Source organism: Aptenodytes forsteri, unplaced genomic scaffold (assembly GCF_000699145.1).
Source record: "Aptenodytes forsteri isolate BGI_AS27 unplaced genomic scaffold, ASM69914v1 Scaffold2, whole genome shotgun sequence".
NCBI lineage: Eukaryota > Metazoa > Chordata > Aves > Sphenisciformes > Spheniscidae > Aptenodytes > Aptenodytes forsteri.
This window is the reverse complement of record NW_008795695.1, coordinates 340,659-356,216: the sequence shown is the minus strand read 5'-3', so window position 1 is coordinate 356,216 and position 15,558 is coordinate 340,659. Positions and strand designations below refer to the sequence as shown.

Genomic DNA, 15,558 nt, shown 5'->3' with positions numbered 1-15,558 from the left:
TGCTAAAATTTGGAGTACAAAAAACTTCTGAACCAACTTTCATGCCAGTTACCAGAGCTCTTCTGGCATATACTTTAAAGATTTTTTTTCCCCAAAAAATAGCTATTTAGAGCTTTTAATATTTCATATAGACCCCAAATTCACTCCTTGTAATGAAAACATAAGGTACCACCAGTACTCAAAAAGTGCATGAAATGTAGATTTAAAATGAAAGAACTAAAAATGATAATTTTCATGTTGCATTTTCTATGTCCATATAGAAAATGTCTGGTCCACAATCTGTGTACTGCACAGAAACTGTATACTAATAATACACCCATACTTTTAGCAGGCTCTCAATGCCTCTGAGAATACCAGTAGGGTTGCAAACTTTAAAATACAGCTTTTTGTCAGAGAACTAATTATTGTAAGAATTGTTGTTGACCATATCTACAGAAAATTCCATTATTGCACAGTATTGCAATAGTAACCCAATGCCTCAGTCACTAGGCAATCGTTCAGGCTCACAGCATCCTACCCCGCAAATACCAAGAGAATAGGGGACTCATGAAAACCACAAATAATCTTGAAAATACTTTGATTCATGTTTTAAGTCAGTAGAGCGATTGTGAAAGGTGCCAAATCAGCTCCTATTTCATTACCAGTAGAAAAGATCAGCACTGTCCTCCACGTTGAGCTGCTTATCATCACCTGTATTGAGCCAAACCTCTTACCTCATCACAGACATGTTCATAAACCAGGATTCAATTAATTCATGGAAATGTGCAGAATGCATACAAAGACATATTATGTCCATGGAGCAGAAGTATCTGCTGTAGCTCATTTTTTCCTACTTCATGAAGGCTACAATCATCACCATTAAGGACAAAAAACTCCATAAATGAACCCAGTAAGGAGAGCAAACAGTTTGTAACTACAAAACTTCTTTTGGGGGTCTAATCTCTGCCTTTGGACTGGTTTTCTTAAAAAATGTCATTGACTGACAGACATATTTTATCCAGAAACGTAGACTAGGCAATCTTTGGGAGTGGGGGGCCAGAGTAAGAGGGTATGGAAGGTACAGGGAAGAGGTGGGATAAAATAGTTTATTCACCAAAAATGCAGTTTAGATGATCCAGATGAATTTGACTTCATTCTTCTAATAAGAGAAAATTATTTGTTCTGTTAAAGATAGGTTTGGAGAAATCTTACTGAATTATATTGATTTTTGTTTCAGAAAAATGATTAATGATACTTAAAGAAACAAAGACTGTTAAAAAAATGAAATTAAATGTTATTTGAGCCACAATGATTTCTTTTCTCAGATTTCTCATACTGATGAATAAACCAATTATTATTCCAAATCAATCTAAACATTACAATTTCATTACAATTTCTATCTGAAAGGCAAGTGACATGACAAGCTCTTCAGGAGACACTTTGATATAAGAAGAAGAACAGAGATTGTCAACAGCCATCTTTTTGCTAGAGCTGTTAAAATTATATTATTAACAGATTTATTTATTGTTGATAATCATATCTTGCAATGTTTTGTATTGTTGATAATCATTTCTTGCAATGTTTTGAACAAAATACCATAAAAAAATTTCAACCCTGAGTAATGAACCTTGGAGGAATGACTAATTTGGACATGTCGAAGATCCAGAAAAAGAGGGCCCAGATTTGGAAAAAAAAAAATGCTTATTTTGTTCCTTGATCATTTGTCCCTTGTCACCAAACTTTTAATATGAAATGCTTTTGAGAAGTCCTCAGGATTAACATTGGAAATCACTAGGTGTTTTTTAATCCAAGATTTCCCTCCCTGTTTGCAAGACTTATTGCAGACTAATTTTCAAAATCCAGGAATATCAAACTAGGGCAACCCAAGACAGCACTAGCTGAAGTCCACATCTGTTTTTTAAAGGAAATAAAGGTATTGGGAACAGTGGGTTTGAAACGAATTTTCAGGAGAAGATCCAAAGGGAAGAAATTTCTCCTTGGTGAACTGAGATCGAGAAAGCTTTCTAGGTGTTGGCAGCACCATGGAAAAACCCCATGATAAGAAGTTAGAATGATGAGAAGATGGTAAGAGACCACCTCATCTGAAATAAAGATGAGGTTAACAGTACTGATAAAGTGTTAGAGCTATGGAACATTTCAACATGAAACATAGGACTTATAGGAACACCATGTTCTTATTTACTATTTTGTCTGTATTTAGTTCTTTTAACCAGGGCTAAGATGAGTCCATTTGAAAAGCACAGGAAGTTTAAATCTAAGGCAAACCATATCTGTATACTGTGAACAAAATATTCCATACAAAATAGTATCTTTAATTCATTTTGTCCACCCTTCTCTCTCCCAACAAGGTATTGCATCACTCTATAAGAAGCATCAAAAAATGATCGAATGGGGTGTAGGCAATGTTAAAGCTCTACTGCATGCAAATTACATTGCCCAAGTCCCTCATTAAAACCCATAACAACAAAAGAGATGGCCAAAAAAGTGTTTTCTGCAAACTGTACCTACAGCATACAACAACAGCCAATCAAACTGGAATTCCACAGGTAAAGCATACAAGCCAGCCTACCAACCTATGCACAGTAAGATTGACCTATGCACAGTAAGATTGTAAATTGGTGCTTTCCTTGATTTTTTGGTACCCAGCAAACCAGCTCATTAGCTGCACTTTCATTCATTTCATAATTGCATTTTATTAATTTCAGATCTAGAGAAATGGTGTTTATAAATTTCTAAAGCCATCTACACTTCCCAACAGCCACTCTAGTGGTGCTGTGTCATTCCTGAGGTGTTAAAACACCATCTCTGGAGTTGTCATCAGACAATCCTGTTTGCAATGCTGATATCCTGGTATGTAGAGGGAGACTGATAGCACCCAGCAAAGAAAAAAAAGCTCAACTTGTAAGGCTTTGAAAAATACAAATATCAACACAAAGCATGAGGAAACTGGACAACAAAAGAAAAGAAGAAGGGAGAGAAAGAATAAAATTAAGCACATCTGGAAAATAAATTTTGTTTCTAATTGAAAATTATAGAACTCTGGAAATTGCAACAGATTTTTTAAATTAGAAACTGACAACAGTGTTTTGAACATATTTATAATAGATTTTGCAATTATTTTCCAACAATGCAGAACGTCAATCTCTCAGAATTAGTTGCCTAATGTCTGGAAAACTTTTTTATGAAAAAACTGTGACTATGCATATTTGCTTACCTGGTCAGTTAAACAAAATTCACTGGCCTGAGCAGAATGCATTGTAAAAGAAATCTGTAAAACAAATAAGTAATAATGAGTGGTTACTATTATATAGAAATTGCAAGCATGAAAATCATACTAAACAAAAAGCCTCTTAAAATCTGTTAGGTCACTGTTTTCCCAAAAGAGTCCTGACTGTGTGGCAGGATTACATTTATAAACAATAGTACTAAAACCAACAGACATACTATACCCTGCTATTCAAAAAGGATTAAAGGTATCTGTTATGTAGTTGGTATCAACTTTTGTGTCTTTTTATTCAAACACAAATGTATGGCTATCATTATTTCCCTAAAGGATACTCAGATTTATATGTCTATCTGGTAAAAAAAAGCATGTATTTCTCATTAAATGTTCTTCAGGGCACTTGAATACACAGACTTCACTTACTTTCTTTAACATTTCACATAAACACAGTGTGAAAAGAACATTATTAAGGCTGTAATGTGATTAACATAAGTATCGGAAAAGGCCAAATGTTAGCCTGCCTGTGCAACTTTTATTTCTTCAATGAGTATGGAATATGCTACAGTTGCTAATTGCTTCGTCACATAGCATTCTTCCATGGGAACTCCTCTTCATTCCTTGTACAAACAGACATTCAAAAAGTTCAAACACTGATATTTTGTGTTCATTTCATTGCTTAACATGTGGACTGGAGGGACATTCATGGAGTAGTAGTCAAATCCTGATAGAAAAACTGCAGTATTTTGCTATGGTCCATACACTCTAATCATGATTGCTTTGACTGCATTGCAAACACTGCGCAGCTCAAGTTCAGCAAATTCTTTTGGAGGAATAACATTGCTCCAGATGAGTTCCCTGGTGCTGAGAGATTAAGCTGAAAAGTGAATACTTAATTTGGGTGACACGGGCTCAGTTTTTTCAGAGGACCCAGCATTACACAGCACTTTATACATTCAAGGTACTGCTCACAACGATTTCAGTTGGAGACATAAATACCAAGCGCATTGCAAATTAGGTGACAAACAGGTTACAAAAATAGGGAACACGCAATTGCTGACCATCTCTGAAAACTTGATGCGATGCACTTCACACCTTGATATGTGAACTCTGCGGTAAATCAGAGGACTGAATTTTATTCTCCAGGGCTTTAATCAACTTTGTCGTGAGACTCTTTTTCTTGTCCTGAGATGGTCTCAGTCACCAGATACTTTTCACTTTCTGTTTCTGAACAAGACTCTCCCTTACTACAAACCAAATTCACCCTCACAGATGGCCCATCCGCTCACTGTCTGGATCAAGGACAGTATGAAAAAGAAGTGTGTTACCAAGTAAGGAAAGATTCCCACAGTGCATTTGCAGAGGATGGTTACGTCAAGCTGCACAAGCTACACTAGTACTATTTGACTTTACCACTTTGCCACTTCCATAATGTTATAACACAGGTTTTCTTGATAAATAAATGTCTATTCAGGGTGTTGGGAATGCATAAAATCTTCAGAAATTCTGTTAGGAAGCACAATAGCTGCCAACCACAACCACCAGCCCCAGTGCTGGAATGTGTAGATGGTCCTCCTTGAGGTCAGGGAATAACTGACAGCATACCATCCTTTCTGCAAACCGGTATGACAGAAGGGTCATTTGGTAGTGTTTCACTAAATACTTGTTGACAGCAAGGAAACTGACTAAAGAAACATAGTTTCAATCCTGGACTCCGGAAATTAAGTCTTATAATGGGAAGTGTCATACAATGTCAATGAAAGACTCTTGAAAAAGACTATGATAAGACAGAAAGACAGTTCTATCCCCTCTCTTCCATTCACTGAGACAGCAGTTTCTGGCATATGGAACATCATTCCGTATATGAGTATTGGCCAATGTGCCTTGCATTTTTCATTAAAAGGGAAACCAGTGACCATGATGCTGAGAATTTTGGAGTGGACCAATAAACAGCAACGAGGAAGGGTACAGACAAACTGCAAACCCTGGCAGATCAGCCTAATTATCTGCAAACCCTAGAGTGTATGCTGCTAATAAAATATAGTTTCCTCTTGGTTACATTAGCATTCTTCTGATGTAACCAGACTAGGTTATCTTAATTTATAAACCGGGATTTGGGTAAAGCAAATTTGAGCTGAAAGAGTCATATCCTCGCCATTTCCTTAGCCACCTGCCTGTTTGTGACTTTTGAGAACTTCTGTCTCATTTCAGAAAGATTTATCATGAGACTTATCCTCTCAGTCCAAACTACAGTCCTGTTACTGGGTTTGCTCCACCGGACTGATGCAACTGTGCAGGTCACTGTAGATAAAACAGTTTCTCTGCTCAGATCTAATAGCAGGAAACTTTTCAGCGGTTTAACAGCAAGAGAGTTTGAGCAAATGCAAAAACACTGAAAAGGTGACTGATGATAGGATAAAGGATAAACTGAACAGCGGTCACTGTGCTTTTGTAAGATTTCCTGTACATAATCCTTTACTCTGAGGTTCTACACAGAACAGAAGTGGAAGGAGTTTTACTAGGGGAAAAAAAAAAAGAAAAAAGAAAACAGAAAACATAATCAGAACCCGTACTGCTATGCAATCAGTTGGACAAACAGTCCAAATGTGTTCAGAACAGCGAGAAATTCAGGAGACTGCCTGTCTCTCCATGTTTAACTAAAGCCATGTTTGCCTGAGAAAGACTACCACTTTGTGCACTTAAAGTCAACAGTCTCGCCGATGACTGTTCATCTACCTTTTCCTGACAGTATTGTAAAGGAAGCTTTGGATTTGAACTCCAGCCACACCAGTTATGTCCCACCATCCTCAATCACTCATGGTTAGACTCCAGAACCGAGCACATCAGAGATGGTCCTGATGGTTACATTTGTTTAGCATTGGAGAACAAACCATCTTTCCCTGTTAGACTTTTGGGTAGCCTTTCAGTAACAACACGGTATGCATGAAAACTAGCAAGAGTAAGTGGGTTAATGACAGACCAGATGCAATTTGCTTATCTTGGCCACATCTCAAAGCTGTGATGGACACCCATCCCTGCTGATGCAGGCATTGCTGCCAGCACTCCTGTACCAGCCAAAAGCTCTGAACATATGACTCCACTCTGGGAAAAAAGGCACATTTTGCATCAGCAGCTCCACATCCTTCAGTAATTATGTCACAGCCTCTTTCAGAACAAAAAATATTGTTCACCCTCCTTAGTCCACTTATCTCTGTATTGCTAAGAGAAAGTAACTTGGATTCTTTACCTTCTAGTGAATCACAAACAAATTGTTATCCCCACTCTCACTGGAGGAACAGGCATCATGACGAGTCTGATGGGGGAAGACAGGACTTTTTTACCTGTGATAAAGTCCAAGCAGGAAATGAGGCAAGTTTCCCTTCTAGTTTGCAGAGTCTGCAGACACAGTCACCAACTTCTTATTTTCAAACCGAGCACATATGGTATGATATAAAAAGCATCAAGGTACTGAGACAATTATCATGCAACTCTAAAGATACAATTTTTACAGTCGCTTTTCAGAGAACAGTGTTGTTATTCTCTTTTCATCCTTTAAATATTTAATAGCAATCCTATTTTATGTGTATTAATTCTAAGTCACTTATAACGAGATTTGCAAAGGTATTGATTTCAATGGGAGTTAAGGGCTAAATATCTTTATATGGAGCCACAGCCTTCATCCTATTAAATCTCTACATTTATTGTCTGCACACAAATCATTATAAAGCAGGCATTATTCAAGAAAGAACTCAATAGCAAGAGAAAAGCCCAATTAACAAGGAATTCAATGCAATTATGGAAGTTTGGAAGTTGCCTGGGGTTGTGTTTGCCTGCAAATCATTGGGGAAAGATGAAAAGGGAAGAGTTTGTTTCATCCCCACTTCCAAAGTGTTATTTTCACTTCAGCTTTATATTTTTACTTTTTAAAACCTGAAGTATTTGGACTTCTATGAAGTCACAGGTTAGGAACAAAGATGCCATTAACTGGGTTTCTGGGGGATCTTTATTTTGCCACACTATCATCAGTGCTGGGGTTAGCCCTATCAATAGCTAAAAGCAACAGACTGGGGTTCTTGTCCATAGCTCTTGGATGTTTGTAGATAATTAAAGTGGCTTTTCTGACCCTAGTCTTGTAGACGTTAAAGTCAGGTCAGCACAAATAATGCTGGAATGTACATTTTAATGCCTAAACTTCTTTCCTCCAATTCCACACCCATTTGTGTGAAACAAGGAAAAGAAATAAGAACTGAGGACCAACAGATATGGACACTAGCTAATTAAAGTAAGGATTTTTTAAAGTACTAAAACCTGTTTTATTTTATTATTATGAACTCAAGTCTTTCCATAAAAAATGGCACTGTAAATCCTCCAGCTAACAACGTAAAGTCAACAGATAAAAGAAATCTATCAGTCTATATGCCTGCCTAAGGGGCACCGAAAAAGTTGGGGAGACAGGGAGAATCACAGTTGAACAGCTTTGTGATAGCATCAAGGCATTTCAGGACAGCATATATTTCATTGCACAGCGTTTTTATGGCTTTTTTAAGTATAATGCTGTGATGGGCTTCATATACCTTCTCACACCAGCAAAATACTTGGCTGTTACAAACACAACGATGAATGTGTCCAGTGAACTTTGAGAGCTGCAAATTCCTGCCTTCCAGTGTGCAACAGTTTTTACCCCCGTGTCAGCTACCCACAGCTCTCTGGCTTGGAATCAGGTTTCCGTTCTCAAGGTGGATTCAGATATATCATGATACATCACTCTGGTGGGGGTGGAGAAGTTTATTTTCTCAGTTTTTATCCCTAACACTTTCCTAGAAAGCAATCAGTTGAGCCAAACAAGGGATCCCAGGGCGACCCCAATGTTCCTAAGACACTGATGACTCTAGTCAGCAGGCAGTGACACAAGGCAGAGATACTGCTTTCTCCAACTCAGACCTCCTGGGAGGGATAGCTGCCCGTACAGACACTGCCAAGGCCGAAGGAAAGATCCACAGTTTGAGATGGACTGGCTGTCCTAATTAATGCTCCCGTGAAATAGAAACATGGCTGAATAAAGTGGAGGATGTTTAGTCCTTGCAACGACTGGGGTAGGGCTGGAGCTGAACACTGGGGAGAGTGTTCTCACTGAACAACAGTGAGAGGAGACTCAAGCTAGGCAGCTGTGGAGATAGCCCTCACTGTGGCAGCACCTGAGTGCCTAGAAGAGACCACCGCCACCCCAACACTGAAGTCCTATCTAAATGGATTAATTTTGCTCAGTGGACAAAGCTCTGGTAGACTTATTTGCACTGTTTATGATAGAAGTAATGCAACAAAGATGCAAGAGCTTGCACTATTCAGCAGGACACACTCCTACCCTCACAACTGAATGACAGCGTGTTTGTTAAACAAGACTGGTTCTGACCCCATCATGCAGCTAAAACAAAATGAAAGTCATATTACATGGCACAGAACTTGACAGTATAAAGCAATCTAAAAAAGTGTTAACTCAAAATTATTTGCATTTTTCAGAAACAAGATTATATATTTCAGGAGGAAAAGACTACTAATATTGGAGATGGTGAGTAATAAATGCATGCATAAATAGCCAACAGAATCCTCTAAATTTTATTGAAAATGTTGGAGTTCTTTGAACTTTAATGTTTAAAAAAATTCTCTGTTTTGTAATGTGTTATTTCCAGCTGAACAGGGTTAATCTGAAAAGACTGAGAAGTCATATTTAATGCAAAAAAAACTGAAGAAGTTATCTACCAGTACCTCAGATACCACTAAAACTGAACTGTTTTTTGTGGGGGAAAAAGGTGTTCATGGTATTTTCTGCATTTAAAGTACATAAGTACAACTAGAACCAAACTCTCTTTTTTTCTCATGTCTTTGTGTGAACAAACACAAACTATTTAGAGGGATTTTCTTGATATGGGTTTTTTTATTTTTTTATAATTTTTATTTTGTGGATAGTTCTGCCTCAGAAACATAATATAGAAAATGAAACAAACACTTTATTAAATGAACTTAACTTCTTCAAGGTTCTTGCAAATGGTGACTGATTTGGGGGTGAGAACTTAAGACTTCTTTCCCCAGCAAGATCTATTCTACCTTGTAAGGCTTCAAGTTCACTTCAGTTCTTGAATTAGGGGTGAAATTGGACTCAAATATTGTCTGCTAATTGCAGTCAGATTCCTACAACAATACACAAGCAATGACCAATTTATCAAAACAAAGCTTCCATAACCATTTTCATTTTGTTAGCAGTAGTTTCACTCACTGCTAAAAAAAGGACAAAGTCTTTTAAGTAAAAGTCTTTTTTCTCCTAAAGTACTTAAAACAAGATTAATTTTTATATACTTACTAGGGGTTGGATTGCACTGTAAGCCCATTATAGCGGAAAAAGAGAGAAGTGAAAGCTCCACTGCATCTGGAGGAGGATCAGAAGGCACATCCACAACTCCCACACAGCCACCGTCCCCTGCAGCTCACTCCCCACGACAGCTACATTGTGGGGCACCTGGAGCAGATCTACCGCTGGGCGACCATCCTGGGAGTCACCCAAGAAGCCTCTTTATTCCCCTTCAATAGGCAAACAGCAGATTTCTGCTTTCCTATTGCTCCCTACAGCTTCTCTGCCAGAGTCTAAAGTGTCTCCCTGTGGAGACGAAACCTGACATCCACATCCGAAGGCTCACAATAGGCAAAGACATCCTACACACCTCTTCCAGACCCACACTTAGGGACAAGTACAACATGGTGCTCCACCTTCTGTTTTGCTGAGTGACTGTGAATGCTGTTGTTTGTAAAAAACTTACCATGACACTCGCCCCTGTTATGAGTTGTCTTATATGCCAGAACATTCAAACTCAGCGATATGCTACACTTACAATCCATGCAGCATAAAGCTGAATGCACTGTTGAATACAAAATACTACGCAGGAGTAATAGCTCACAAACTGATCTTAGATACCTCACTACAGGTGCAGAGCAACTCCATTAAATCATAAAACAGAAAAAAACCACATCCCGCTCAGGCCTGGCTCATTACATTACCATTTCTTTTTGATTAAAAAAAAAAAAGTAAGCATTACACTATTTATTTATCTAGTAGAGTAACTTGTTTAAGACTTTTGGCACTATTTCAGTTAAGCTTTGTAATTTGTCTTGTAACATTTTTTAATATACCACATGAAGAGAAAACTGCATTTCAAAGAACTGCAAAGCCACAAGTTATATAACAATGGCTGCAAAGTGGAATCCATTTTAACTCATAATAGGTATAATTAGCACAATAGAATTTAATAATGTTATATTTCAGTGCATCTTTAAAATGTTCCAGGTACTTTATGCATTCAATACTTCATTTGTATTTACTTAAATTCTTATTAAACAAGGTTTGTACAGGAACAGTACATAGACCTGACAGTTAAACACCAAATTTCTCATTTTTTTCACTAGTGTGACTAAACAGGAGAAAATTATATTCTGTTTGCTGCTCGCCCCCTCAAACAAACCAAACAAAAACCTCAGCTAACAAACCTATCCAAATATAGTGTTATACAGGAGATAAGATGAGATGACATGTCACTTTGTTTTTTTTCCTATGAAACTGCATGTTCTTAGCAAAGTAAAGAAAATAAAAGCACAAAACAAAGTAAAAAACTCTAATCCCTGAGATTCTCAAAGATAGTTGTCTATGAATGTTTCCTCTTCCAAATCCACTCTGAAACTCTCTGTGCTTACACTTCATCCTGAAGATTATTTTCTACTTTAAAATTTTGGTATCTCTTCCTAGATAAATTCCGGTTCATCCTTCCCGATACAGCTTCAGTATTCCCACTGCTTTCCCTTTTGATGACTATCTCATCCCTGAGTATTTTTCCACATAAGTCACATTTCCCACCCATAACTATTTTTACATCAGGAACCTGTTGCCTACATGGCCAAACACTTACCTACAATGCACTTTTTACTATCCCGACTAAGAAAAAAGCCATGGTTTCATCGCCCATGTGAGAGCCTGGCTTACTGCACGCAGCCAGCCTGAGGTCTCCTCCTGGGGCCTGATGCAGACAACTGAAGCTAGTGGAATTTACAGCACCAACGTGACCTCTGCCTTTAACCTTGAAAAAGCTATGTTATCTCTATAGCACCCTTCTTTTCTCTGGTAACACAGACGGATTCCTTTCAGACCTTTTGCAGCTGGAGAGAAGTATTTCAATAATTACTATTCCTCTGACTATTCTAATACAGAAATCTTCCTACACAAAATGTTTTTCTTAGCTGCAAACTGTAAATCTTCTGATTTTTGATCCTTCTGTGATCACCCCTGTCTGCACAACTTCATCCACAACACTAGCCTTTCACTAGTCAAATACAATAAATTGACATCTCTATTCCAGTAGCTCCTACTGTCACCCTCTCCCACTTCGCCAACGTATTCTGCCTATCCTTTTCCAACTCCCCAGTTATGCCTGGAGCTATATAATCTACCAAGAGAAAAATCCTTCTGTTGTTATTTACTATTGCCTCATTTTTCTTCCATTTTTTGTTCCTGTCCCTGTATGTCTGACCTCCATGAAGAAGTCTCAATTCTAGAAATATTCCCTCTTATAAAGTACTTGCTTGTGTTGCTCCTCCACTGCCTCCTCTCTCAATGGAGAATTTGATAAGGCAGCTTTCTCTCGTTCCCTGGCATCTCCTTGGACCAAGCATTTTGATTGTTTTCTACTTAGGTCATGTCCAGCCATAGCACAAAGAACTATCTTCCGTCAAGAAGCGTCTCTTGTTTCTGACACAAGTGCACTTCAGTACACTGCTGATCTTTTGGTCCTCTTAGGTGCGTTGGTTCCTCTGTCTTCCAAGCTAAGTGGAGCAAGTCATTAAGAAAGTCCTTGGTGCATGGAGACAGCATATACACATTGCAGACTAAACAGTGCTTCAAGGTACTTAGAAGCTTCATTACTGAATAATCCAAGCACTTAACAAGCTTTAGGTATTTATCCCCACAACAGCCCTGTAAGAGACCCCTATTTTTACCTGACAGGGAACTGAGGCGTAGGAAAACTACTTATGCTACTTAACCACTGGATATCTGTGATAACTCAGGAACCAAAGCTAAGTCTCTGATAACCCAGACTAGAATGCTAATCTACAGACTATTCCTCCCACTTCCTAAATGATAAGGGTTCAGCAAATCTTATGTATGTAGTTTTTTCCCTTGCTGCCCTTGGAGTGATCTGTGCGTAGATGAGCTATTTTGGCTGGCTTCAAGGCAAAGAAATGGTGTGTCTTTTCCTCCCCCTATATCCCTTTAGCCAGAAACTGTTTAGCCATTTGTATTTTGCTGTGTGCAGCACTTCTAATTTTAGTCTTTGATACAATAATAATTGATGTCCCTATAGCTATTACCAGATGCAGTTAAAGAAAAAAACAACAGAAGAAGGAGGAGAAGAAAGGAATGTGTTATGTGTGGTTTCTGTACAGAATTCCAAAGCAACTGCAAAACCTATGCTATTTCCAGTACCATCTTGTTTCCTCTAATTCTGAATGTCTTTTGTACTGGTTATAGCTGTATGGTTTATTTTTATGTGAAAAAGGATTATTAATTTTCTATCATCTATCTTTCCATTTACATTTTACATACTAAAATATTTGCATTCTACTCATCTCTCTGAACTCAGATTTTTATGTGGAAATGTGGGAGATGTTGGCCTGTCTACTGTGGATCCAAAGAGTATCTCAAACAACATTTATAAAAATCCAGCATACGTATGGGTTATGCTAGCAGAGTTACATTAAATTAAATACATATCCTGCAGTGGACTTAGGCCAAAATGAACCCATGGTATACCACCAATTTAGAGTATCTAGAAATGTTTGTTTCTTTTCAGAAGCCTTCCTCCAACATCGTCCCTCAGACCTTCCCATCTTGTATCTTCAGACTTCCTGCTGGCAGCTGATGCAATCATTCAACCCCCCTGCAGCAGCCAGTGTGCATAACAGCACAAGCTGCACCATTGTGCCTTGCTTGTGACCTGAGTCAGTCAAGGAAGTTACACCAAGGCTGCGGGGTTTGGTCTCAACGATCTAACTTTCTCTACCACTGAAAATCTTAGATAATATCCAACATGTAGCACTAAACTAAAATCAAGTTCAAGGTTTAAGATGAACTACGGATCATTAGAAGTTCTTTTCTTGGGGGGGTGGGGAGTGGACCATTTTCCTGTGCTATAAAGGCATCTGCCTCAGGAAAGCATTGTCCATCACGCCATACTGCTCAACACCCTTTGCCAAAGTTTTCATCAAATATGGAGGAAAAAAAAATCAAAATTCTAAGCATTGCTCTATTCAGGACAATGATATCCACCTTTTCCACCTTAAGACTTTACTGAAGACTTGGATTTTGCCCATGCAGCAAACAATTCTAGAGTCTGTTACCTATTTTGAAGAGACAGCTCTACTATATCATGAAGAAACATTGCCTACACAGAGATAGCAGCCAGAGGTAACCACCATGACTTTGCCAGTACAACACCTCAGAGACAAAGTTATTACGAATTATTATCTGTATCAGACAGGTAAGTCTGCTGAAGTGGGGGGGAAGGGACAGGGGAAAGAAGAGGAAAAGGTGATGAAGAGGAACACTGTTGTAAATCATGTGCCTAATGTTGACAAAAATCATAAATAAAAATTATGTACAGTGGACAGGTAGAACTTTGGGAACTAAAATGTTTTTGTTCCTCATTAAACAAAATTACTCTTTCCTAGGACTAAAACTGTACAACCCCTAGATCTATGTTTCTGTGAATTTCAAAACAAACCAAATACTCTTTCTAAATAGCAGCAAATTTATTGAACAGGTTATCTGCTTCAACCTGAATACTTTCCACACCCTGTGAATTGATCAAATCAACCTAAGTCTATTGTTTATATTCTTTAAGTTTCTCAAGGGAAGACGGAAAGAACACCTGACGATGCAAAGTCCATTTAAACAACTTAGACTGCACCTATTGTTTGTTTGGTCCCATCCCTATGACAAAGTATAGTTTGTGCACAGGTGGAAATCTGAACATCTGTTGTCTAGTTCACTTTATCATTTATAAACTACTAAACAATGTGAAGAATTTTGAGAATAGCAGCTTAAAATTAAGTCACAGGAATGGGAAGAAATGGCCAATTGTGCTCCTGGGAAGAAATAGGCAATTGTGTTTCTAACTCATTTAATATGATCATGAAACTATGTTTCTATAAATATATAAATATTACTGTAATGATCAAGTAAAAGCAAGTTTTGAGATCAATTAACTTCTATAAATCTTATAACAGCAAATATTCTACATGAGAAGTTATAGGAGCACTACTGCTACACTGCTGAGGACATGCTATAATGTTACAATGTACAGGCAAGTCGATTCTACCAATATATATTATTCCTTGTTTCCATGCACGTATTAAAGCCACAATGTCCATATAAGTATAAGAGTACATCTAGATAAAATTACCCCAATTTATGGATGTGTCCCAAGCTGGAACTTTTAAACTGGGCCAGACTGAATAAAAGGAAAAAAAAAAAAAGACATTCAAAACAAGGCCCTGTATGCCATGAAGTTTGGCACGATCTTAAACCATAACAAGGCCATGAATGAGCGTATGGCATTCACAAGTACCAACACGTTAACATTTAGCTTGATATATCTTACAGATGGCAGTATTTTGCCACAGCAGGGAGAAGATCTTGGCAGGGAAGCACAGAAAACAATAAACACTGAAGTTTTTAGAACTGGATTTTCAGAAACTGGCCTCCATATTTGTGACATCCGAAGCTAATCTGGAAATAAAGCCTTTAATTTCCTCTGTAGCTGTTGCCAAGAGCGCAAGGAAACCTTGAAAGGAGGAGGAGATGAATGAGGCAGGCTGTGGAAGGTAAGGATTTGCAGCAGCAGCAGCAGGATGCTGAGGTGTCCTGCCATGGCAGTGGAGAAAACACTGAAGATGGGTTTCCTTCTGCAAGGTCAAAAGCTCAGACTACCAAAAGTAAAGCTTAACTACCAAAAAACCCCATTATCCAACATATTTGTGGAGGCTAACACTCTAGGGTACTCAACCTTGCAACATCCACAAAGGTCTTCTAGCAGCAGAGCTTGCTTCTTTGTGAGTTAGCATTAGCTTTCCCAGATTCCATCTACCTACAAAACCATCTTAACATAGCCAAGGAAAAGAAAAGATTGGCTGACTCAGAACTAACACCAATAAAAAGCTGGATCTCAGCAGAAACCTCCCCTTGCTTCCAGTATGGCCCAAATGTCACTCAGGGCTGCAACAAAGAACCGTCTTCTGCATCT

At 38.2% G+C, this 15,558-nt stretch overlaps 1 long non-coding RNA gene across 1 annotated transcript in view; it reads right to left on the bottom strand.

Moving 5' to 3' along the window:
* Positions 1 to 15,558, bottom strand: part of LOC103901943 — a 104,845-nt gene that overhangs the window by 62,391 nt on the left and 26,896 nt on the right. The window contains exon 3 of the long non-coding RNA XR_657758.2: positions 3,215 to 3,268. This is a non-coding gene — a long non-coding RNA (uncharacterized LOC103901943). The remainder of the gene's footprint in view (positions 1 to 3,214; positions 3,269 to 15,558) is intronic.